Consider the following 20,947-nt stretch of genomic DNA (forward strand, 5'->3'; position numbering starts at 1 on the left):
CTGATGAGGTTTCTCCTCCATCCTTACTGATAAGGCATACTTTGGTGTTGTCGAAGTTTGATGGTAAGATGGTGTAGGGTTCAGCTTCCCTTTGGTCATCCAATTTATGCATCCTCCTTTTCCTCTTTAGGATTTGTTCTGGTGACAAGTAAACTGCAGGTGCATGTTGATTGTAGTTCTTTTCTTGTTTTTGTCTCGCCTGAGCTAGACTCTTTTCTACGCACTCTTGTACTCTACGGTACTGCTGCTGCCGTTCTGTATCCCAGTCAGCATCTGATGATGTCACCTCAGGTGTAAGGACTCCCATATCCAAATCAATAGGCAGCTTGCCAGGCCTCGCTCTCATTAGGGAGGCTGGAGTGCAGTTGGTGGAATTCACAGGAATGTGATTGTAGAGGGCGACCAGATCTAGCAAATTCTCTGGCCACAGATTCCTCTCTTCCAAAGGCAAGGTCTTCAGTAGATCGATCACCACCTGATTCATCTTTTCACACATGCCATTGGTCTGTGGATGGTACAGTGTTGTCCTGATCTTCTTGCAACCGTACAAGTTACAGAATTCCTGGAACACTTCTGCCTCAAGGGCTGGACCTTGATCTGTAAGCGCTCTCTCGGTATATCCGTGTGGTCGACAAAAGTGCTGTTGGAATGCTCTGGCTGCTGTCCTGGCTGTTTCATCCTTGACAGGCACGACTACCAGGAATCTCGAGTAGTGGTCAACGATGGTAAGAGCATAAACGTAGCCTGAACGGCTTGGAACCAGCTTCACATGGTCCAGGGCGACCAACTCGAGTGGCTGTTTGGTTATTATTGGCTGCAAAGGAGCTCGCTGGCTGTTACGTTCCTTCCTGCGCAGGTTGCATTGTCCACACTCCCGGCACCAATTTTCAATAGCCTTCCTCATACCAGCCCAGTAGAATCTCTCTCGGAGCAAGGCCTCCAACTTCTTCCATCTGAAGTGTCCAGCTCCATTGTGGTATGCTTCCAAGACCATTGATGCCTCCCTCTTTGGGACTACCACCTGCCAGACCAGCTCATGAGTGCGGGCATTGCTACTCCTCCGACATAGCTTTCACTCATAGAGGAACAGCCTGCTTCTTTCCTTCCACAACTGCTGGGTTTCTTCAGGAGCATCTGGACCTGGGCGTGAGTCAGCTTGTGACAGTAGCTCCTTGACCAGGCGGACTGCAGGGTCGCTATCCTGTGTTTCTGCCCAGCCATGATGAGGCAATGGATTTAGGGTGGCCTCTTTCACGGTAGACCGTCTGTTTCTCACTCCTTGGGCACGTTGGGCCGCAATTTGCCGGTGGAAGGCAGGTAACTCTATTTCTTCGAGTGCCTCAGGGTCTTTTCCTGCATCTGGCAGATTAGGCATTCTGGACAGCGCATCAGCATTGGTATTCTGGTGCCCCGCTCGGTACTTGATGGAGAATTCATAGTTAGACAACCGGGCCATCCATCTCTGCTCCAATGCAGTTGGCAGTTTCCAAGTGAGTTAACGGGTTGTTGTCCATGAAGATGGTAAACTTGGCTGAAGCTAGGTAATGCTTGAATCGTTCAGTCACAGCCCAGACTATGGCGAGGAACTCCAGCTTGAAGGAACTGTAGTTGTCAGTGTTCCTTTCAGTGAGACGAAGCTTCCTGCTGGCATAGGAGATCACTCTTTCTTTGCCATTCTGTACCTGTGACAGTACTGCTCCCAGTCCCACGTTGCTGGCATCAGTATACAGAACAAATGGTTGATCATAATCTGGATAGGCCAGAACTTCATCTCCTGTGAGAGCCATTTTCAGTCGAGTGAAGGACCTCTCCAGTTTCTCATTCCATTCAAATGTAGGACTCTTCTTTCTGTCTTTCTTGGGCTGGCCCACCAGAAGATTTTGCATAGGCGTGGCTATCTCAGTGAAGCTTTTGATGAACCTTCGGTAGTAGCCTACTAACCCAAGGAATTGACGTACTTCATGGAGGTTGCTGGGCTTCTGCCAGTCTCGGATGACAGTGACTTTGTCTGGATCTGGTGCCAAACCTTCTGCACTCAATACATGACCGAGGTACTGTACCTTGGGCTTCAGGAGGTGGCATTTGGATGGCTTCACTTTCATGCCAAAGTTGGACAGGGCTTCAAACTCCTCAGCCAGGTGCTTCAGATGGTCTTCATAAGTCTTGGAGAAAACAATGACATCATCAAGGTACAACAGGACTGTCTCGAAGTTCTTGTGTCCAAACAGCACTCCATTAGCCGTTGAAATGTCCCTGGGGCGGTGCAGAGCCCGAACGGCTTGTAGATGAACTTGCAGAGATCCATTGGTGTAGTAAACGCTGTTTTCTCCTTGTCTGCCTCTTCCACGGGAACCTGCCAATACCCACTAGTGAGATCTAAGGTGGAAAAATAGTTAGCAGTTTTAAGTGCGGCTAATGACTCCTCAATTCTGGGTAATGGGTAGGCATCCTCAATTCTGGGTAATGGGTAGGCATCCTTATGTGTAATGCTGTTAATTTTTCTGTAATCAACACACATTCTCATGGTACCAGCTTTCTTTTTCACATAGACTATTGGGGCTGCCCAGGGGCTACAACTGTCTCTGATCACCCCAGCTTCCTTCATTTCAGGCAACATACTTTTGGCACATTGATATTGTGTTGGGGGTAGAGATGAGCGACTTTGCCTTTTTTCGGGTCGAGTTGGGTTTCGCGAAACCCGGCTGACTATAGGGAAAAGTCGGGGGTCCGACTGAAACACGAAACCCAATGTAAGTCAATGGGGAAGAAAAGTCGGCAGTGAGAGAAGGACAGGAAACACACTTACAGTGCCCATTTGAATGCCAAAAGCATAAATTCTTATTACTGAAGCTTGTCACCCTTTATTTACTTCATAATACTAGTTACACACTGAAAAAAGGGGGTTATTTGGCTAAAGTTGTGGGGGGGTAGGGCTGGCTCCAGGTTTTCATGTGCCCTGGGCGAAAGAGTGCCCCTTTAACACATACCACAACTCATGCTGCTCCGATACGGCAGAGAAATAGTGGTATACTACAAAGAAAAATACTTCACTTTTTACATCTCATGACGAGGCCCATCTATTTCTCCATACAGAATCATTGGTCCCATATAATGTTTGAAACAGTATATGATGAGCTCCACATAATGCTACAGTATATGTTGGTCCCCATGGATGAAGCTCCACTGTCTTATGGGCCCAAATAATGCTCCATACATAATGGGCCCCATTTCTAATACTCTAGTGTATAATGGGCCCTGTAAATGCTGCTCCAGTGTCTGATGTCCACCTTTGGAATGTTCCAGTGTATGGTGGGCCCCATCTATCATTCTCCAGAGTATAGTGCTCCCCAAAAATTGCTGTCCCAACATTGAAAACAATGAAATAAGTCTCCTCGCTAGGGAATCCCTGTACTAGTCTGGACTCCTCGTCATCCCCATCTTCCATCTCACTGCACAGTATTTCAACCTTGCAAGTGCTGTGATCTTGAGCAAGCAGGGGGGGCCCACTCGTTGGCGACGGCACTGGCACAGGGCCCGATAGTACGGTGGTGTGTCTGACGGCAGGTGGGCCGAACCTGCACTTTCATCTGCAGCTTCCTCTTTGTCACCGTGTAAGATGGAACAGTATATGGGAAGGGTAACCTGAGTTTCATCAGGGTCAGATTCAGGCAGTGTAGAGTTTGAGGGGAATGTAGTGGTCTGGGTCAATGTACCAGCAGATTCATCGAGCAGTGGCTGGGCATCAGTGCATTGTGCCGCCCCCAGGAGTACGGTCGCCACAGTGGCATTACCTTTCTCCTAGGGAGTGTGATGTCATGCTTGGGAGCAGCGAAGGATCTCTCTAGCAGGTTAACTGATTGGGCGGCGTTATTCCCATGAGTCACGACCCTCCAAACAACGTTCATGAAGGCAAAGTGTTTGTTTTACGTGGGCAGTATGGTTGCAAAGCTGAACCTTAAAGGAATATCCAGAAGGGCACCACCAGGAGTGGAGCCTGCGGCATAATTTGACTCAACACGGGCAACCTCAACCATCCAGCAACAAAAAAGATGCACACATTGCAAGCTTAATTCCGTTAACGAACGAGACTCCGTCATGCCCCGCGGTCCGAGTCCGGCTTACTAGAGGGACACGCGAGGCTCTGGCACGTGAGATTGGCCAATAACTGGTGTGTCATGCCCTTACATGTCCGTGGATGCATGTGCGCTACACTGAAAGGGCCAGCGTTTGTCGCTTACAGGTGCAGATAACCCGCTGAACACCGTTAGTGATGGGGATCTGGGGTTACAATTATTACCAGCGAACGATGATTTCCCAGTAAGTGCAGGTCAACCGCAGTTCTGGAATTAGGCCTAACCGTCATTCCTGAAAAAATGAAAAACTTACGTGTGCAAACCACAGGTGCTGTAGCTTGCTTAACAGCTCGCCAGCCGTTCTCAGGCCCAGTATGGATTACACGTGATTGCACAAAGGTGAGAAAGGGTACCGTATCACCAGATAACATGTATGGATAGCATAGTGTACACATTCAAAATATATGTCTATAGATCAGGAGGAAGGCTCAGACGGTGTCAGGCCCAGTATGGATTACACGTGATTGCACAAAGGTGAGAAAGGGTACCGTATCACCGGATAACATGTATGGATAGCATAGTGTACACATTCAAAATATATGTCTATAGATCAGGAGGCAGGCTCAGACGGTGTCAGGCCCAGTATGGATTTGACGGCCCAGACTACACAGCGGAGGAGCAGGGAGAGGTAAAGAATGTAAATGCTGGGGCCCTGCCCAAGCAAGGGGGGCCCACTCGTGGGCGTCGGTACTGGCACTGGGCCCCTCATAGTACGGCGGTGTGTCTGGCGGCGGGTGTGCACCACCACCGTCAGAGACACTTGATTGCTCTATGAGGGACCCTGTGCCCAAGAGTCGGCCTACCCACCTGTCCAGGGCAATGGCACTTGCACGGTTTTGTGCACTAGGTGGTGACCCCGGCCATGGGGGGGGAGGCAGCACAGTTAGGGAGTTTTAGAAAGTGGCATATGTTGATGTTGGACATTCAGCTGATGCAAAAGGCGAAATTGTTCAAGTCCCAGGAAGAGGAGGACCAAAGTGTCATGGGGTCCTTCTCTGGTATCACACAATCAACAGAGCAAGCGAAGAGTGAACAATTCCAAGACCTTTATTCAGGCAAAAATACGAAAAGGTCCATATTCAGTCCACCACACAAAGGATAAGATAGTCCAGAATAAGAATGCAGTCCAGTATCAGGATAAAATGTCCAGGGAAACGAGATTCCACAACACTCTAGCACCAGAGGATAAAAATGGGTCCTTCTCTCTGAAATGCAGCCTTTTCACCATCTTGTCTCTACAGGAACTGACTTGTTCAGCTGCAGTTCTTCCCCCCACCCCCTTCCTTGTCCAGGGGTAGTCAAACAAGTTGCCTCCCAGAAGAGAACAAAGGGCCTTAGGGATTAATGCACTACAAGGGGTCATCAAGAGACAGATACAGTGAGGCTGTAGACTTAAAATGTAATAAGAAAAACAGTATGAAAATAACTGGAATTGTTAAAAATAGGAATATGCAAAAAATGACATCCACATAACATATCACACCATCACAACCTCTCCCCCCCATAATAAGTGAGCACGCCATGAGGTCTACACAGACCTCTGGCCTGCTCACTTTAGTCCACATTGCTCAGTTATTTATAATTCCTTGTACAGTGGCAGGGGTAGGTCGGCCTGGGGAGCCTATGGTTCTTCTTGTCGAGACAGTCCATCGGCGTTCTGGTGTTGTCTTCCTCGCTTGTATTGGATGGAGAAGCTGTAGGGTTGTAGGGACAAGCTCCACCGCAGCAATCTTCCATTGTCCCCTGATACGCGATTCAGCCATGTGAGGGGGTTGTGGTCTGTAACAATGTAAAGTCTCTGCCATACAAGTAGGGCTGCAATTTTTTTAGCGCCCATACGATGGCAAGGCACTCCTTTTCAATAGCGGCATAGGCAACTTCCCGATCCAGTAGTTTCCAACTGGCAAAAGCAACAGGATGTTGTTCTCCGGCGGCGTTCACTTGGCTAAGTACTGCCCCAATCCCAAAGGTGGATGCATCTGTCTGCACGAGGAACCTGCGTTTATAATCCGGGGCAGCCAAGACAGGACCAGTGACGAGGGCAGTCTTTAACGCTGAAAAGGCATTCTCGCATGCCGTCGTCCACGTCACATTCCTAGGCATGTTCTTGCGGGTCAGGTCTGTTAAGGGCTTGGCCAAGGTGCTGAAATTAGAAACAAATTTGCGATAGTAACCAGCAGTTCCTAAAAACGCAAGTACCTGCTTTTTAGTCAGGGGTCTACACCAGTTGCTAATGGCTTCCATCTTGGCAGGCTCAGGCCTTAGTGTCCCACCCCCTACTCTATGCCCGAGGTACTGCACCTAAGCCATCCCTATTTGGCACTTATCAGGGCGAATGGTCAGTCCTGCAGTAAGGATACAGCCCAGCACTATGCCCGAGTGTTTAAGATGTTCCTCCCAGGTTGTGCTAAAAATGGCGATGTCGTCTAAGTAAGCACAGGCAAAGTCCTGACATTGTTGTAACAGTCGATCCACCAGTCTCTGGAAAGTAGCGGGGGCAGTTTTCATCCCAAAGGGCATTCCCAGGAACTCATAAAGCCCAAATGGAGTAATGAAGGCTGAGCGCTCCCGAGCATCCTCCGTTAGGGTTATCAGCCAGTACCCCTTGCTCAAGTCTAATGTGGTCACAAATTGGGCACTGGCCAGACGATCCAATAGGTCATCAATCCTGGGCATGGGATAAGCATCACTCTTGGTGGCATCATTTAGTCGTCTGTAATCAACGCAGAATCGTGTTGTACCATCCTTCTTGAGGACCAGGACGACAGGAGAGGCCCAAGAACTGTGAGATGGCTGAATAACTCCCAGTTGTTTCATCTCCTCCAGTTCGTTCTTTATCATGCCTTGAACAGCCTCTGGAACCCGGTAGGCAGCCTGCTGGATGGGGCGTTGTCCGGGGGTTTCCACATGGTGACTGGTGAGAGTAGTCTTCCCCAGCTTTGAGGAGAAAGCAGCAGCCCTCGGCCTTAGTACGGCGACAATATCGTCCTTTTGTATATCCGATAAATGGGAGCCCAGGGGCACTTGTTCCAGTGATCCTCCCTCTTGGGCAACCTGGAGGAGATCTGGGAGATACTCGTCGTCGGCGGTATCACTAGGGGGGTGGCAGACAGCTAGAACAGGCAGAGATCGGTCGTGGTAGTCTTTCAGCATGTTAATGTGGATGGTTTTCTGTCGTCGACCACTAGAGTCCAGGGCAATAACATAGTTAGTGTCATTAATTTTCTTGACAACCTGATAAGGGCCTTCCCACACTGCTTGAAGCTTGTTGGCAGGGGAAGCAGTAATCATGAGCACTTGCTGTCCTTCCATAAATTCCCGGTTCCTGGCATTACAGTCATACCAGGTTTTTTGTCTGGACTGGGCCATTCGCTGATGTTCTTTAGCGAAGGTAGCTAGCTGGGCGAGACGGTCTCTGAGCTCTAGAACATAGGGAACGATGGGCATTCCGGTATCTGAGATGTCTCCCTCCAAATGTTCTTTCAGAAGAGTGAGAGGCCCACGGACCTTCCGGCTAAACAGTAGTTCGAAGGGAGAGAACCCTGTGGACTCTTGGGGAACCTCCCGATAGGCGAAGAGGAGATGTGGCAGGTACTTTTCCCAGTCTTTTTCAACGTCAACAAAAGCCCTCAGCATATTTTTTAGGGTTCCATTAAAGCGTTCACATAGTCCGTTGGTCTGCGGGTGGTATGGGGTGGTGCGAATGGCTCGAACACCACAGGTATGCCATAGGGACTGGACCAGATCTTACATGAACTGAGTGCCTTGATCCGACAATATTTCACTAGGAAACCCTACCCGGGTAAAGATGGTAACAAGGGCCTCGGCTACCTTTACTGCTGTAATACTGGACAGGGCCAAAGCTTCAGGATACCTAGTGGCATAGTCCACCACGGTCAGGATATATTTTTTCCCCGACCTGCTGGGGTGGGCCAGAGGACCTATGATGTCGACGGCTACACGTTGAAATGGTTCCTCAATTATGGACAGGGATTGCAGGGGTACCTTATGTCGAGCTCCTGGATGCCGCATTCGCTGGCACACATCACAGGTGCGGCAATAATGGGCTACCGACTGCGAGACGCCCGGCCAGTAAAAACTTTGGGTGAGTCTCTTTTCAGTCCTTTTTCTCCCTTGATGCCCAGCCAAGGGGATATCATGGGCCAGTTGAAGTAGCTGTGCCCTGTACTTCTGAGGGACAATGAGTTGCCTGGTCGTTGCATCAGGGTTGCCCTGGTCACTGCCCTTTGTTACATGATAATACGGTCCGTTTTCTCGAGTGAAGCCATCCCCATTATCTCCAATGTGCCCAGTTTCTGCCTTTTCGCCTAAGGGCTGCTAAGGTAGTGTCACCCTCTATTTCTCTCCTAAACTCCTCTCTGTCCCAAGACTCTCCCAATGTAGTAGCAGCGAAAGTATTGCTTACCGACTCTGATGCGGTTTGTGGTGGTTGCTCCCCGGTGGGGTCCGGATGACGTAGTGCTTGAAGGGCCTGTAGTCGGGTGACTGCTCCCACAAATTGGCACTGTAACTCCCCAATGTCGTTCCCAAGGAGGATATCTGCAGGAAGTCCTCCCATAACTCCAATCCAACACAGTTTTTCTCCACAACCATAATCCAAACGCACAGAAGCTCGCTGTATATATTTGCGGGAACCGCCCGCCAGGACAATGGGAATTCCCGGACCCTGGTAAATTGCCTCGGGTCGAACCACACGGGGGTCAGCGATAGTCAAGAATGCCTCCGTGTCTCTAAATCCTGACACTTTGTATCCATCAATAAAGACATCCTGCAGGTGGCGTTGCCGTTGCTCTGAGTAGCTAAAGGACAGAGGCCGGAGTCCGTACACTCCAGGAGGGGTATCTATGGTGCCGTGGTCGGTGGTCCACTCTGGTGGGGGTGGTGGTAGCTCTTCCTCAGGTGTGGTGGAATGTACAAGATGCACTGGATGAGGTGGGGCTCCCTCCAAATCTTGGAGGGACAGCCAGACTGCAAATGTCCAGGTTGCCCACACCCATAACACCTCCTCTCTGTGATACCCCCAGGTCGTGGTCGGAACTGTTGGGGTCTAGGATTGTGAGGTGTGATTGTCATCAGCTTGCGACTTGGTGGAAGGGCAGATATAATTGGAGGGGGACGGGGCGTGGGAGCAGGCCGTGGTTCATTGTCCAGAAGCCTCCTCCATTGCGCCTGGATAGTAAGGGCTTCATCGGCCAGGGCTGCAGCTCTATCCACGGTACACGGCATGCGCTCCCGGACCCATTCCCGTACCTCTGCAGGGCACTTGGCAAGAAATTGTTCTAAAAGGAACGCCTGTATAACATCTTCCACAGTAAAGGCGTTTTCTGCTTCCAGCCATCTCCGACATGCCTCGGATATCTTATGTGCATACATCCTAAACGATCCCCCCGTGGTGCATGGGAGGTCTCGGAACTTGGCCCTATATGAGTCTGGGGTGATAGCATGGTAATCCAGGATAGTCCGCTTTACAATGTTATAATCCCGATTCCGCAGTGCATCAATGGTTCGGTAAGCCTCCGCCAAGCTTCCGTTCAGGAGCCCCACTAACAAACGCATCCAGCTAGAGTGGGGCACCTCCATCACAGGACACTGCTGCTCAAAGTCTTTGAAGAACCCCTCCACATCTCCAGAAGCCTCATCAAATGGCTTAAACTCTGTCCGGGTGATCTGTACAGGCTCCCGGATTGTTGGGGTTACACTCCACATTGAGTTACTCCCTTTTTCAAGCTCCATTGCTTCCTGTCTCCGGTGTGCTCGGCGGGCAGCCTCCTCCTTGTACTCCTGAGAGACGCCGGGGCCCAGAACCGCCATCTCTTCTTCATACCACACCAACCACTGGCTTTTCTGGATGGGGATCCCTGTCTCCAGTGCTCGTCCTTCAGACATCTGGGAGGAGGTGGCTAGGCTAGCGCCCACCAGTAGATCGATTAAGGCCTCTTTAGTCAGTCCCTGGTAGTTCAGGCCCAGGTCTCTGGCTCTCTCCTGTAAACTGCATACTGTCCAATTTCTGTACTCACTCTGTGGGTGGTTCTCCATTGGGTGATGCTCTGTTGATCCCACTGCTGCCACCAGTTGTCACAGGGTCCTTCTCTGGTATCACACAATCAACAGAGCAAGCGAAGAGTGAACAATTCCAAAACCTTTATTCAGGCAAAAATACGAAAAGGTCCATATTCAGTCCACCACACAAAGGATAAGATAGTCCAGAATAAGAATGCAGTCCAGTATCAGGATAAAATGTCCAGGGAAACGAGATTCCACAACACTCTAGCACCAGAGCATAAAAATGGGTCCTTCTCTCTGAAATGCAGCCTTTTCACCATCTTGTCTCTACCGGAACTGACTTGTTCAGCTGCAGTTCTTCCCCCCACCTCCTTCCTTGTCCAGGGGTAGTCAAACAAGTTGCCTCCCAGAAGAGAACAAAGGGCCTTAGGGATTAATGCACTACAAGGGGTCATCAAGAGACAGATACAGTGAGGCTGTAGACTTAAAATGTAATAAGAAAAACACTATGAAAATAACTGGAATTGTTAAAAATAGGAATATACAAAAAATGACATCCACATAACATATCACACCATCACACAAAGCAAGCCATTTTTCTGTCAACCTATGTGTCATCAGGGGAAGGTGGGACAAAATCCTTGGAAACCCATGCATGGTTCATTTTAATGAAGGTTAGATTATCCACATTTTGGGTCGAACAACGGTTCCTTTTTTCTGTCAGGATTGATCCAGCAGCACTGAAGACTCCAATAGCACACTTGCAGCTGGAAAGCGAGCTCCTGTAGCGCATATTGTGCCAATTCAGGCCAGGTGTCCAGTTTAGCGGCCCAATAGTCAAAGGGGATTGACCTGTGAGGGAGAACATCGACATGGGAGGAAAAGTAGTTTGTAACCATAGTTGACAAGTGCTGTCTCCTGTCACTTTCCATCGATGCAGTATTACCAGTCGTGTGAGCGGGACTTGAAAAATCAGTCCACAGCATGGTCATAAAACCCCTGTCTCCAACGCCACTTCTGATGTGTGCACCACAAACACCTCTTCCAAGCTGCCCCTGGCCCCTATGGCTCGTGTGAGAACCATCACCGCTGCTGTGTGCTGGGAATGCCTCAACCAACTGGTTTACCAGAGTAGCTTGCTTGTTAGCCAATATTAGGTCAAGGTTCTCCTGTGGCATGATGTTTTGGAATTTGCCTTTATAGCGTGGATCCAGGATGCTGGCCAACCAGTAGTCGTCATCGTTCATCATTTTGGCAATGCGGGGGTCCCTTTTTAGGATCTGCAAGGCATAATCTGACATGTGGGCCAATGTTCCCGGTGTCAATGATGCAGTGCGACTGCTTGGTGGAGGAGCACTTTCTGGCAAATCCACATCCCTCCAGTCACGCACAAACCCTGTATCAGACCTTGCCACGCCAACATTTTCTCTGGACACAGGAGAAGCATCCTCCTCCCCTAAATAATCATCCCCATCATCATCCTCCTCCTCCTCTTCCTCTTCTTCCTCCACCTCGTCCAGGAGAGGTCTCGGAGCAGACAATGGCTGACTGTCATCAAGGATTCCTCCTCCTCTTCCTCTTCGTCAACCTCGGCTGCTTCTTAATGTGCGTCAAAGTTTGCATGAGCAGACGCATAAGTGGGATGCTCATGCTTATAATGGCGTCGTCTGCGCTTACCAGCCATGTGCATTCCTCAAAACACTGAAGGACTTTACAGAGGTCTTTCAGCTTTGACCACTGCACACCTGTCAACTCCATGTCTGCCCTCAAGGTGCCTGTCCGGGTATCCTCCCACAAATGCATTACGGCCTGCCTCTGTTCGCACAGCCGCTCAACCATGTGCATGGGTGGAGTTCCACCTTGTTGCAACGTTGATAATTAGCCGGTGCTTGGAAAGGTGTAGCAATCGCTGCAGCTTCTGCATACGACTGGAGTGTATGGGCGACCGGCGAATGTGCGAGCACAGTTTTCGAACCTTCTGGAGCAGGCCTGTTAACTCTGGATAATTATTGAGGAAGCACTGCACCACCAGGTTCAAGGTGTGAGCCAAGAAAGGTATGTGTCTGAGTTTTGAAAGGGCTATGGCAGCCACAAAATTACGGCCGTTATCGCTGACTACCTTGCCTGCCTCAAGATGCAGACTGCCCAGCCATGACTCAGTTTGTTGCTGAAAGTAGTCGGCCAGTACCTCCGCGGTGTGTCTGTCGCCCAAACACATCATCTTCAACACAGCCTGCTGACGCTTTCCACTAGCTGATCGATAGGGGGACACCTCGTGTGCAACACTGGCAGCTGCGGATGGAGTGCTGCTGCAACTGCGCTCTGGGGACGAGCTTTCGCTTCTAGAGGAGTAGGAGGAGGAGGGTCGAACGCCTACAGCCAACTGTTTCCTATACCGTGGGCTAGGCAGCACAGTCCCACCACCGCTGTCCCCTGTGGACCCTGCATCCACCACATTAACCCAGTGCGCAGTGATGGACAAGTAACGGCCCTGGCCATGGCTACTGGACCATGCATCAGTTGTGAGGTGCACCTTTCCACTCACTGATTGCTTGAGTGCATGGACAATGCGGTCCTTCACATGAAGGTGGAGGGCTGGGATGGCTTTGCGAGAAAAGAAGTGGCGACTGGGTAGTTCATAGCGTGGTACTGTGTAGGCTATGAGTTCAAGGAAAGCTGCACTTTCCACCAACCGATAGGGCATCATCTCTATCGAGATTAGTTTGGCAATGTGGGCATTCAAACCCAGTGTACGCGGATGAGAGGATGAGTACTTTCTTGTCCTACTCATAGTCTCTGGCAGGGTGAGCTGGACTTGAGAGATGCCTATGGTGGAACTAGTGGTGGACAGGGCGGACTGAGAGAGGGTTGATGATGGTGATGGAGTTGGTGTTCTTTCTGATGGCCTAGATTCAGTCTTTCGTTGATATAACATTGTGATTCCCTGACAGCTTTGGCCTTGCAACGACACCTCAACATTTGCTGCTGTGTTAACCGGTGGGCTTACAGTGGGGGAAACAATGTAGCGTTGCTGACTACCTTCTTTGGGAGCATTTGCACATGTGGTACTTGAGGTTTGGTGTTCCGTCCATGCTTGCAAGTGCATGGTGGTTAAATGTCTAACCATGCAACTGGTATTCAAATTTTTCAGATTTTTCCCTCGGCTAAAGGTCTTTGCGCACTTCTTACAGATAACCTTGGCCTGATCATTAGGATTTTTTTCAAAAAAGTGCCACACTGCACTCTTCCTACTATGGAAGACATTTTGCGCCCTTGCACGCTGTGCTATTTTGACCGTCTGGCCCAGCAGTCCAGCAACTTTTTGGCTTTTTGTAACCTGTTTTTGGACTGCTCCGTGCCATGCCAGATAACAGCTGTTGCGATGTTGATGCCTGCTGCAGATGCTCCTCCTCCTCTTCGGAGCTATTGGCAGCGGCACCCTCTTCCCCCAATGGATGCCAATCTGGGTCAACAACTGGGTCATCCATCACCTCCTCTTCAATGTCATGTGCACCTTCCTCTGTGTCACCGTGTACGGTGGTATAGTATGCGGGAAGGGGAACCTGAGTTTCATCAGGGTCAGAATCTGGCTCAGTACACTGCGAGGACAATGTCGTGCTCTGAGTGAATGTACCAGCAGAATCATCTATCAGTGGCTGTGCATCAGTGCACTCCATGTCAGATTCATCTTGGCCTGGGTAATTCACCATTTCACTTGATAACCCAGGCATGGTATGTAAAAACAGCTCCATGGAGTAATCTGTTGTGTGGCCTGCCGCATCCTTCAATTTTGGTTGGGGTGAAGGACACAAAGAAAGGTGTGGTTCATGACCATGAGCCTCCAAAGACGACTCAGTGCTTTTATTTTTTACAAGTTCAGAAGAGGAGGCGATAGAGCTGGAGGCCGAGTCAGCAATGTAGGCCAAAACTTGTTCCTGAAGCTCCGGCTTTAAAAGCGGTTTACCTACTCCCAGAAAAGGGAGCCTTCGAGGCCTTGTGGAGCCAGACAATGACGCAGGCTTAACACCTCCTGCATTAGGTGTTATTTTGCTTTTGCCACTACCAGCAGATCCAACACCAACACCATCATTAACAGCTGGCAACCCCCGCCCACTAACACGGCCTCTTACACCACACTTCCTCATTTTTTTGAAAAATGTACCCACAATTCCAACAACGATATGGAACTGTAAAACAAGGTACAAGGTGTATATAGGACAGGGGAGAATTTAATTCTCCTACCACTTCTGGACACTGATGTATTGTGCCAGGCCAGTGTATATCACACCGCTGTATGACAGGCTGAATTTGGCTGGTGTGTAAAATATGATATATGACGGGAGAAATGGATTGTCCTTACACACTTCTGGACACTGATGTATTGTGTGAGGCCCAATGTATATCACACCGCTGTATGACAGGCTGAATTTGGCTGGTGTGAAAAATGTGACATAGGACGGCAGAAATGGATTGTCCTTACACACTTCTGGACACTGATGTATTGTGTCAGGCCAGTGTATATCACACCGCTGTATGACAGGCTGAATTTGGCTGGTGTGAAAAATGTGACATAGGAAGGCAGAAATGGATTGTCCTTACACACTTCTGGACACTGATGTATTGTGTCAGGCCAGTGTATATCACACCGCTGTATGACAGGATGAATTTGGCAGGTGTGAAAAATGTTATCTAGGACGGGAGAAATAGAATGTCCTTACACACTTCTGGACACTGATGTATTGTGTCAGGCCCAGTGTATATCACACCGCTGTATGACAGGATGAATTTGGCAGGTGTGAAAACTGTTATATAGGACAGGAGAAATGGAATGTCCTTAAACACTTCTGGACACTGATGTATTGTGTCAGGCCCAGTGTATATCACACCGCTGTATGACAGGATGAATTTGGCAGGTGTGAAAAATGTTATATAGGACAGGGCAGGATTGGAATCTCCCTAGAGTGTAGGTCTGTAAGAACGGAACAACTCCTCGACTTATCCTTACAGAGTCACACCCTTAGCTTCACTGTGGCCGTGATAACAGCCGTTACACGGTACTGAGAGAGCAGCGTACACATGCACCGCTGTCCGGTGTATGTTAAATTGTCAAGCTCCGTGTTTTTTTAGTAAACAGACTGACACATGCTGTCTCTCTATAGTTTTGAATGTAATCAAACAGCAAATAGACTAGACTGTTTGAAAAACAGACAAAACTATAAGGTGGAGGTCTGTAAGAACGGAACAACTCCTTACAGAGTCACACCCTTAGCTTCACTGTGGCCGTGATAACAGCCATTACACGGTACTGAGAGAGCAGCGTACACCGCTGTACGGTGTGAAAAAATGCACGCTCAGTATCTCACCAGGACAAAAAAAAAAAGGATTGCTTTTAAAAAAGCAGTTTGCAAAGCAGTGTGAAACCAGCAATGCAGCTTTCAGGTAGACTTATAAGGCAGCCTAACAACCAACAGAGCTGATCCACCAAAATATAGCCTCCCCTTGCACTGCACAGTAACTGGTTTGTTGTACAGGCAAAATCGCTAGCAGCAGCAGCTGTTTTTTTTTCTTCTTCCCTGCCTAACGCTCTCCCTACACAATCTGCAGCAGCAGCATCTCTCCCTATACTGAGATCAGCAGAAGTAAGATGGCGGTCGGCGTGCACGCCCTTTTATACCCCCTGTGACACCCCCCAAAGCAAGCCAATCACTTGCATGCCCTTCTCAAAGATGGTGGGGACCTCTGCCTATGTCATCACGTTGCCCACAGTGTCCGTTCTTCCTCATTGGCTGAAAAAGGGCACTGAAGCATGTTTTGAAACGCGACTTTGGCACTAAAGTCGCCGACCTCGTGGCCGACCTCACACTGAGGTCGGGTTTCGTTTCATGAAACCCGACTTTGACGAAAGTCGGCGACTTTTGAATTTTTTCGACCCGTTTCGCTCAACTCTAGTTGGGGGTATAGGCTGGTACTTTTCTTTAATGGGTGGATGATCTCCAGTGGGGATATGGTGTTGAACCCCTTTTGCCTTCCCAAAGTCTAGAGGGTGTTTACTGAATACCCGCTCATACTCCTGAGTCACTCGGTAAATCCCTTTCTTTTGGTATGAAGGGGTGGAGTCTGACCCCACATGCATCTGCTGACACCACTCCTCCAGCTGCTTTACAGAGCCATTGTCCTCCACCTGGTTGGATGAGACCAAGGGCTCTGCTGCCCGTATTGCATTGTTACTGACAGTAAGCAGCTTAGCAACTGTGGCATACCGAGGTATTGTGGCCTCTTCCTCCCCACAATTCAAGAGGCGTACAGGTACCCTCCCTTTGCGGACATCAACTACCCCTCTGGCTGTCAGGACAGTGGGCCGGCTATCAGAGTACACTGGCTCTACCAATGCTTGGTAATCTTTTCCTCTGAGGCCTATGGCTGCCCGACACCAAATTAACATTTCACATCTGGGGGGTATTACAATGGGGAAAGCATCACTCACTCTGACACTACCAATTTCTCCGCCAGAGAGTTCTACCTGTTGTCTTTGCATCAGGGCCTTGATCTCCTTCTGCAGGACTCGTTGTTCACTGGAACCAGCAGTCTCAGCCACCTGTTGCAACAAGACAATAACCTCGGCAAGACAATTTTCAATCACATTAGTACCTAAGGTCATCATTGGATTTCATTCTCGTCGATCAATACCTACAACTATCAGACCTTGAGATTTTAACTCAACTCGCCCCACTTTAATGGTAATCTCTTTACATCCTACTTGCGGCAAAGACTGACCATTGCTGGCAACTACTGTGAGTTCATCACTTGGGCCACGGGTAAGTTCGGAGTCAGCCCAATACCGCTTGCAAAGGATATATGACATTTTCTCCTTCCCCTTTTCCCCCTTTCCCCTGCCTTTTGTGTGTACATACCCAGACACTTTGTTTGTCACAATATTTATATCAATAAATTTTGCATTATTTTTGAAATTTTCATGAGCCTCTATGTTCTTTCAGGATCTTGCGATATATATGATTGTATTCTGAGCATTTAACTCTATGATCACACATTTATATTTCGCTGACGTGGAGCATGCTCAGTTAATACCTCTTTAAGATCTTTCCTGTATTTTCTTGTTTTTTTGGTATAATTATATGGCATAGTTGTCACCTGAGAGCCAGTGTCCAGCAAAGCATTCATGGGGATGCCGTCAATCACCACTGGGAGGACCGGTCGCCCTCCAACATACTTGGCTCGCCAGTTCTTTGGGCCTTGTGGTCCTACTCCTGGGGGTTGGCCCTCTGCCCCAGGGGTTGCTCATTTAAATAACAGAACCTTGCAATGTGGCCTGCCTTGTTGCAGTGACGACAGATGGGACGCCCGTTCTGGTCATAGCGATCGTTGTCTCTCCCTCGGCATGGCGGGATCCTCTTTTTCCGTAGCCATGGGACATCCTCTGTACTGGAGGCCAGCTGGATCTTCTCCTTTGATGACAACTGCATGGACTGCACAGTTTTGGCAAGTACAGCAATACTTTTGGCCAGCTCTTGGACCTGAAGGCGCAGTTCTGTAGATGGATCATTATCCAGAGTCTGTGCGTCAGCCCACACAGGGCTGGGAGGGAAAGATGCTGCTTCTTGGTGGTATGTGATCGCTGAGCGCCTAGGGGGCACTGGACGGCTGACATTTGGTTCATGCAGCACCCGGATAGCCCTGTTCTTGAAGTCTGCAAAGTCTAGGTCAGGGTTTTGTAGGGCTATGATGCGCAGCTGTGCTCTGTGGGTACTGGATAGGAGACCCTCAATAAATTGCTCCTTTAACAGTCTGTCTCCATCTTTCACACTGTCAGGGTCAATCTGCTTTATGGCTCGCAGCGCCTCCTGCAGGTAAAGAGCGTAGTCCCATATACTGTCCTGCACTCTTTGCTTACACCCAAAGAATCTCATTTTTATTTCTGCTGCAGTCGGGTGTCAAAGGTGCTTCTTAGCTTAGCCAGGATCCTTTTATCAGTCTCTTTATCAGTGTCCTGCCAGGCTTTTACTTCTCTTTGCGCTGCACCAGTTACCTGCCCAATAAGGATGTTCACTTTTTGGTTTTCAGACAGAGGATACACCTCAAACTGCACAGTCTCTCTTTAAATTCACTCAGAGTATGTGACTCCCCTGAATACTGCGGTAGCCAGGCCACTCCCGGTATATAGGGCATAGACAGCGGCATTATGGGGACTGCTGCAGTGGGCGCTGATTCTTGCGGTGCTCTGGAGGCAGCGCTGGCTGCTGGATTCTGCGGTGCCATTGGAGCCGCAGCTGCGCAGGCCCCTGCATCTTGAGGCGGTGTGGGGGGTGTGGTGGCGTCCACCGCTGCATCTGCTCTTGCCTCTGACATTCTCCTCCCCCTAGTTAACGTTTGCCAGGCCCTGTGTTGCGCTGACTTACCGACTGCCGCTCTGCAGGCTGGATGATCGGGCAATGCCGGGACTGCAGGCCTCTGCTCCTCACTTCCCGCACGCTGGCCTCTTCCCGCGCAGCACTTCACTTTTTTGCACTTTTTGGCTGGCTCCGTCCACGACGGCCCGCCCCTTTGGCTTCCGGCGCACGCCAAGCAGCAGGGTAATAGCAGCAATTGCACAAATAGTCTATGGCACAAAACACAGTCTCTGGCACAGAGGACCCGGGGACACCGGGCTCCGTAAATCCTGTTTGTGGCGCCAAAATGGACCGCCCGCCAGGGCAGTGGGGTACTCGGTACAGGGCCGGTATCTCAGAGGGAAGTGTCACAGTAGCAGTGACCCGGTCCGTGGCCCTGGGCCTCCATGTAAAAGAATAGTGTGGCTGATGATTAATTTTATGAGTGGATGATATGTGACGCCACCTGTGGTGCTCGGCAAAGAAGATGTTAAGCCGACGCTGCAAACAGATCCTCTGGGACAGATGTTGTGGTGCAGCAATGATGGTGTAACCCTCCACAGGCAGGGCTGCAGTCCCAGGGCAGAGTAGATGAAGAGGATAGGTGTTGAGGAAGAGGGTGCAGTGTTTGGCACAGAGATGTAGCAGTGCTGGAGAGTTTGCAGGAAGGAGGCAAGGACACAATAGGGTGCAGTTTCTTTTACCTTTATTTTGCTTGGTAAATGCAGTCCAGAATTCTAGATTACAGATGGAACAGAGGCTGGCCGGTCTGGAAGCAACTTAGGAATCTCTCTATCAGAGGGTTGTGTAGTTTCCTTTCTAGCGCTTCTTTTAGGTACTTGCAGTACTGTGTTACACTGAAGTTCCACTTGCTTGTTCTCATTTAGAACTCCCTCTTATGGCAGACAGCTGTAGCCTTCTTCTTCTTCTGGCTCACCCGTTACTGTTGCGCCTCCGAGTCTTATGTGGGAACAGAGCATTTACAGCTTCCTATTCCTCTAGTTTCTGTTGCAGGAACATCAGTATCCATATGTGGCGTCCCTGAGGGTTCAGTCACCACAGAGGTACTGCACCTCCTCCTGAGGTGTGGTACCCCACCATCCAGGTAAAGTGGAGACTCCTGACCATGCTCCAACACCTGCACCCCACACCACAAAGTAGTGTAGCAAAGCACCTTCGGCGGCCCCCTGCTTGGAGTGTAGCATAGCACCCCTTGGTGGCTCCCTGCTTGGAACACGAAACGTGCTGGGAGGTGGGTGGAGTTTTAGTTCACCTAAAAGAGCGGGAAGAGTTGAGTTTAGTCAGACAGTCCAGTCACTCAGTCAGAGAGTGAGGATAAAACGGACGGATTGTGTGACAGAGAAGATCCCCGGGAGAGGGATGGAAGAAGGAAGTGCTGCAGCAGGCCACAGTGATCTGGGTCTGCTGGCACAGGAAAGAGACAGCGAAAGGAAGCTTGATTCTCCATTGGAAAGAAGGATTAGCACGGAACGTGAGGAGAATAAGAGAACAAGGACCAGGGTTAGAGAAGAACCCTTTTCAAGTTCTAAGCGCAATGCCGGGGTCCGGTCCCCGAGGTTGTACAGATACTAGTGGTCCTGCAGCAGACACCGGAGGAATAGAAGTAGTGATCACTTTATTCCCACACAAGACTTGGGGGCACAACAGCAACATATTAGTGAGCCGGGACTTAGTAGCAAAGAGTCCCCGAAGCAGGCTACAGCTGTTTGCCGTACAAGTATAGTTCATAGGAGCACCTGACAGGAGGAACTCCAGTGTAATTCAGTACTGAGAGTACTTCACTCAAAGGAGCTATAAGAGGAGATGTTCAAGAAAGGCACATATGTTGGTGGAGTGTTGGAAAGGAGTACATCTTGTCTGGAAGTTGGCTGAGCTCCTGACCCGGAGGACACGGCACGGATGCAGGCACCTGTACCTACAACAGACTATGAGTAAAGCTTTGGAACTACATGCCCTGGTGTTCTTAGCTTATTCCTGCGCAAACCTGCCCAGCACTGCTGCATCCCTTGCGCCTGACACTACACCAACTACGTGTCACTTCACCTACACTGCCCTGGGACTACAGCCCTGTCTGTGGAGGGCTATAACATCACTGCTGCACCACACCATCTGTCCCAGAGGATCTGTCTGCAGCGTCGGCTTACATCTCTATTGCCGAACACCACAGGTGGCGTCACGAATCACTTATAACTTTTACCACCATAAGCACACTGAAACAACCCCCCTTTGAAATGGAGCCCCAGGGCCACGAACTGGGTCACCGCTTCCGTGACGACCGCCAGTTGAGAAGATCAACTGGCCTGGTACCGAGTACCCCACGGCCCTGGTGAGTGAGGGCGCTCCACATACAACCTTGGAGACCGGGCTCCAGATCATGCGCTATAG

Source organism: Dendrobates tinctorius, unplaced genomic scaffold, assembly GCF_039654945.1.
Source record: "Dendrobates tinctorius isolate UK_male_01 unplaced genomic scaffold, ASM3965494v1 ptg000030l, whole genome shotgun sequence".
Classification (NCBI taxonomy): Eukaryota; Metazoa; Chordata; class Amphibia; order Anura; family Dendrobatidae; genus Dendrobates; species Dendrobates tinctorius.